This window comes from Bactrocera tryoni, chromosome 2, assembly GCF_016617805.1.
Source record: "Bactrocera tryoni isolate S06 chromosome 2, CSIRO_BtryS06_freeze2, whole genome shotgun sequence".
Taxonomy (NCBI): domain Eukaryota; kingdom Metazoa; phylum Arthropoda; class Insecta; order Diptera; family Tephritidae; genus Bactrocera; species Bactrocera tryoni.
Genome location: NC_052500.1, coordinates 55,747,927 through 55,754,627, shown reverse-complemented (window position 1 = coordinate 55,754,627; position 6,701 = coordinate 55,747,927).

Sequence of the window (6,701 nt, the reverse complement as noted above, 5' to 3'; positions counted from 1 at the left end):
TCGGACTCAACACCCGCGCCGTTAGTTCTGCTTTCTCCAGACTGTACAAGGAAGCAATGCAAATGGGTCTGGCAGTGAACGAAGGCAAGACGAAATCTCCTGTCATCAAACAAACAGTTGTCGCACTCGCGACTTGACATTCACGTCACTGTTGACAGTCATAACTTTGAAGTCGTAGATAATTTCGCCTATCTTGGTACCAGCGTAAACACCACCAATAATGTTAAAGATATATGACGACATTGACATAGTTCAGCGAATTAAAAGACAGCGGCTACGCTGGCTAGGGCATGTTGTCCGAATGGACGAAAACACTCCAGCTCTGAAAGTATTCGACGCTGTACCCGCCGGGGGAAGCAGAGGAAAGGGAAGACCTCCACTCAGTTGAAATGACTAGGTGGAGAAGGATCTGGATACGCTTGGAATATCCAACCGGCGCCACGTAGCGAAAAGAAGAAACGACTGGCGCGCTGTTGTTAACTCGGCTATAATCGCGTAAGCGGTGTCTACGCCAATTAAGAAGAAGAGGATACTATATATAAAAAATTGCTTGGATTCCGATCCACTGGTATTTCCCTTGCATTTATTTCTTCAACTTGCAAGAGTATAAAATGTTCCATTGCACCTGAACTTAACTCTTTTTTACTTGTTCTATTGAATTTGCCTGCATTGGTTGTCGACAAATTGTAACACCTACTAACAAAAATTTTCCTTCAAAATGAAAAAAACGAAAATTTAAGAAAAAATGTCCAGAAGAGTAATAATTTACGTCTTTGCTACATGAAAGTATGCTTTGGGTTAGGCAAAAGGTTTTAAATATTCGTATATGGTATTTCGCTATATATTACAATTGCTTTAAGTAACAGATCGTAGTACCCACTGAGTTTAGCACTTTTTTCGTAATTTTGTTCTATTAGAGTTCAGAAGAGCTGCTGGGGGTTATACTACCTCGCAAAGAGCTAAGAGTTTCAGCACTTTCTCATGATTACAGTACCTTTTAAGATAGTAGTTGTCATGAATTACCTTATTTGTGACTACCTTAAAAACTGCTTCAGACATTAAGTTGCTCGACAAAAAGCCACTTAAGTTTAAATGTACTGTTCTTTCTCGTTACATAGTCTTTCAACGTGCTATAACCATCTTTTACATACAAATATTCTATACCATACGTACCATTAAAAGCATGCCACTCAGCAAAATTAGTTCATGCGCACAAAGGATTACAAATTGTACTAATGCGCTTTAAACTGTATGTGGTATGATGACAATCAAGTGCAGATGTATCTATGTTGGTATAAGTTAAGAATGTGCAGTTCGTATACTTGTGTAACCTGAACCAGTATTCATGATTGAAATTGCATTTATTTGCTTCTAGAGGCATATCTTGCCTACTTCTAAGCGTTTTTATGTGAGTCGCCTGCATGCAAATGCAACACCTTCAGATCCTCAAAAGACGGCGTTGTAGATATTTTTTACAGTTCCATTACGACGTTCCAACGTGGGAGTGTCATAAATATTCTCATGCCTACTCTTAAGTGTCAAAAGTAAAAATTGTTAAAAAATATGTGTTGCGATTTGGAATAGAGCCATTTAAGGCACAAATTGCCTCAAGAAATTTTTTTAATGGAATTCTTATATTAGTATACCTGTGTTTGATTTATGACCAATTACCGTAGCCGTATGGGTTTTATGCAGAAATTTGTAAGTGTTTATTTCTGCCGCCTGCTGACGATAACTTCAATTACAAAATGCAAGGCGCTGTATGTTTTCTCCAAATTTAATATAAACTATTCTTTGAATTATTTTTGGCTACTAGTTTTCACACTTATATTATAAAATTTACTAAGTAAATTTGAAAATTTAAGCAATTTATAAACATAAGCCGAGTTCAATAGACATGTCATAACACATTGAAGGTCTGCAAAAAGTTTACATATTGTAAAAAGAGCAACAAAATTACCTATTTAAAAAGGGCATATGTAAAAAGTTTGCTCGAAATCCCAAAAATCCCCATTCGTACTTCAGACACAAACAACCTATTTATTTGAAGTAAAACTTGAAAAATTAAAAACTTTAAATTGCACCCATCGGAAGGAAAAAGCAAATAAACATATGCATAAGAAACTTCTTTTATGTAAACATGATTGATTTCAGAATGCTAAGCTATTTGCAAGTGTTTATATTTATGTATCATGAAAGCAGTTCAACATCGTTTTATGCATATAAATTTTCTCAAAATAAAAATTGAATAACGTGATTAATGAATATGTGGAATCTTAAGTATAAAAGTGATAAAAAGGAATATTTTGCTAATCTCAATTGACGAGACAACAAGAATATAATAATATGTTTATTTTCATGTAACTTTTTAAATTTATCGTTATTTTTGTCCTAATTTTAAAAAAGAAAAAACAATATTTTTACCATCATTTATTCCGGGCGTATACGTAACATTTAGAAGTACAGCCAATTTTTAGAGCCAGAACGTTTTGTTTGTGCGTTTACTTCATACTTAGACTAAAGCCTAAAACAAATATATCTATAGGCACCTATTCATATACGTCTGGCTAAATGAGTTATGCTTCCCGCCCTGACGCGCCACTACACCACACAGCACATCACTCACAAGCAACACAGCACATCACTCACAAGCAACACTGGCACACTCTCCACACTTGGAGACAGCAGATTTCCCACACAGCACTCAAAAGCAACACTGGCATAACTCTCCACAGCCCAACGAGCAAACAAAAGGGCTCGTCCGGAAAGCAGTCTGGCCCTTTTCGATCGCGATTTCCAAGCTACGCACATCGGCGCACGTTTCCGTACACAGTTTTGATATATACACGGTTTTCATCAGTTTTGATATATACGCGGTTTTTCATCCGTTTGATATATACGCAGTTTTCATCAGTTTGATCTACATTTATACGCGGTTTTTCATCCGTTTGATATATACGCAGTTTTCATCAGTTTGATCTACATATACGCGGTTTTTCATCCGTTTGATATTTACGCAGTTTTTCATCAGTTTGATATATACGCAGTTTTCATCAGTGTTTGTTATATATACTCAGTTTTCATCAGTGTCGGCCAGTGCTCCACGATTATATATACTCAGTTTTCATCAGTGTCGGCCAGTGCTCCACGATTATATATACTCAGTTTTCATCATTTTCGCTCCACGGTTTTATATACATATCTACCTTTTCATCATCTTCGGCGCGCAGTAGAAAACCTGTACACTTCCACTGGTACCCGACCAGGGAGTCCACGAGTTCAATACAGCGACCGTACATCATCTATTTTCATATACATTGTCACCGTCACTGGTATCCGACCAGAAGATCCTTGTTATAACGTTTTTTATCCCTCAATAAAAGTTACGAACCATTGTGAAGTGAACCAAAAAAAAAGAAAATATATATTTCATTCTCAAAGGAGTGGGTACCCCAGTAAGTACTAATTTATATATGGTCCTTCGAGCCATTCTGAATGGCACTATTGTGAAACAAAGAAAAAAAAAAAAAAAAAAAAAAGATAATAATAATAAGAATAAAATGGCGAAAATTTGAAACAAAATTATACAGCCAAAAGTGAAAAAAAAAAAGTATAAGTGTTAAAAGTGACTACAACACAGTTTGGGTAGTGACAAAACCAGGAAAACAAAGCGATTAAAATCAAACAAGAATACATATACATATACACATACATCACAGTACGGTGAACAAAAACAAAAAAATTAGCAGTTCAATAAAAACAAAAAAAAAAAAAAACGGGCGCGGAAAAAAGAAATCAAAACCACCTAACTAATAAATAAAAAACAGCGGGCGCGAATATATAATCATATGTGTATATAAAAAATACATATTAATATAAAACGGGCGCGGTATAAAACAACAAACAAATAACAACAAGCCAGCAAACAAGGAACCAACCGAATCATCCCAGGGCAGGATTATAAGGACAAAAGCCGTCCGACCCACAATTTGGCCATCACTAATCCCCAAAATCCCATGACGGATATCAAAGTGAGTCGTATCGATTCCTTTTAGTATTTCATTTTTTTCAACTCTCAATTTTGCATATATGTACTATGTATTATTACGGTAAAAATTTGTGACAAATTCATTTAACTTACATAGAATAACTCATCCAGTTATTCTCACTTTATTTATTGGTTTCGCAAAAACAAAAAAAAAAAAAAAATATATATATACCGGTTATCAAACAGTTATAAGTAACTTTTGATAAAATCGGAAATACCGCAAACAGTTGGGTTTTAACCGTATATATATATTGAAATATATAAATGTTTTGATTGCCATTTACTGCTTACCTTCGTGTGTCAAAACACAAAATATCCCCAACCAAAAAATAACAAAATTCAAGTATTTACTTGCACAAGTGTCCGGCGATACCCCTTATGCTTGATCAAGCAATAAGCAGGATTGCCTTAAATAAGTAAGCTAAAGTGAAGGCAACCAAACGAAAAAATATATATACGTGTGTATACCAAAAGCGAAAATTACATATTTACATATATGCACTAATTTAATATACATATATACGCTTTAATCTATTTAAAATTTATGATACGTAGAGCACTCCCGGAATATTTGCTCATCTACATGCATACAATACATATGTATGTAGATATATATTTCAACTCTTCATCATACTTACATATCTATACTCATTCGTTGGAGAGCATCTAATTGCGATACCGGAACTTGTGCTCACAATAATAATTACATACATACATATTTACGGGAAATTAAGAGAGTGCACATTTGCGTATCAAAGTGCACAAACGATTTTATTTTACTTTACTTTGATGTTTTTCTATTCCGTCTATGCGCGCACGCTCAAAGGAGAAACAAAATACTCCTGCTTACAGGTACTCATAGGTGTATGAGTAATTATATACGGAACGTTGATTATACCCTACGAGGGTACCTCAAAATATTATATACTTATTAAACGGTTCGGTAGGAAAAGTATAAAGTATTACAATATATTTACATATATAAATAATATAATAATTAATTATTGCGAACAATTTAAATTACATGTTCAAAGTCCAAGTTGGCACATTTTCGGCAATACCCCTTGTTCTTTGATAAGCAAAAACAAGGAGAATTGCGTATATACATATGTACAAAAAGCGCTGATCTCTTATACGAGCACTCAGTTGCAAGTACATACAAACGTTTTCGTCTATAGGTATACCCTATAAGACATACAAACAAAAAACAAATAAATTAAATAAATATTGCATATTTTAAAAATAAAATAAAAATAAATAAATTCGGTAATACTTTTATACTTTTTTCAAGATCAATTAAAACGAAACGCGTTATTTTATTTAATACGAGCAACAAAATAAAATAAAACAAAACATTTTACAATTTTACCAATTTTCAAAAAAAAAAACTTTCGCATTTTCAAAAAACTTGCAATCAGCAATTCCGTTCAAAGTCAATCAGTTTACACTGATAGAAAATTTTTTTTTTGATAAAATTTAATTTGTTATAAATGGACACAGATTCCAAAGAATCTAAATCTTCTCAACTATTGAAAGTTCCAAAAATGGTTTCGGACGAAAAAAGTCCATGTACACCTGCAGAAGCTACACGCTCAAAGCAAGGTGTTACAAAACAAAAAAGGGGGAAAGACATTATATACAGTAAATTTATTGCTGAGAGTGATAGTTTTATAAAATACTGCACTCGATTTTCATCTTCGCCGATTCAAGATAATTCTGAATCGGCATTAGAAGTCAAAAAAGAAAATCTGGACAATTTTTGGACACGTCTCCAAGCTTCTTATGACGCAATAGTAGAATCTGATGACTCAGATTTACCAGAAAATTTCAAATCCTCGGCTTACGCCAAATATGAAAATTGCTTAGACCAATTTGAAGAAACGAAAGCAATGATCACTGATCAATTGAAACTAATTAAAGCAATTGCACCTGCTCCACTTCCGCGAGTAGAGATGCCACAAGTACAAAGTCAAGAGGCAAGTTCAGGCATCCACCTCAAGGTGCCCGCATGTGACACAGAAATTTTTCATGGGGGTTATGAACAATGGCCGGCCTTCCGGGACATGTTCACAGCCGTTTACATAAACCACCCAAAATTATCTAATGCACAAAAATTGTATCACCTCCGATACAAAACGAAAGGTCAAGCTGGCGTCATAGTAAAACAGTTCGCATTAAGTGACGACAATTTTAATATGGCTTGGGAAGCTTTAAAATCAAGATACGAGAATGAACGAATATTGGTCGATAAGCAGATAACAATTCTAATGAACTTGCCAAAAATTCAAAAGGAAACCAGTGAAGAATTTATCAAACTTCAATCCACCGTTTCCAATTGTTTGTCGATTTTATCGACCCAAAATATTCCCACAGACAACTGGGACCCTATACTGGTAAATATATGCACAGCAGCATTACCAGAAAAGTCTTTATTATTGTGGGAGCAATCGCTCTCATCACGTAAAAAATGCCCAACGTGGCAACAAATGAAAGATTTTCTCACTACCCAGTACGAAATCGCAGAAAGGGTAGACAAAAAAATAAATACAAGTAAACCAAAAGGTATTCAACAAGATTTCAATAGAAGCTTCCACAAGCCCCAAGCCAATAGCAACAACAATTTAAATAGAAGCTTCTTCAAAACGCAATCGTT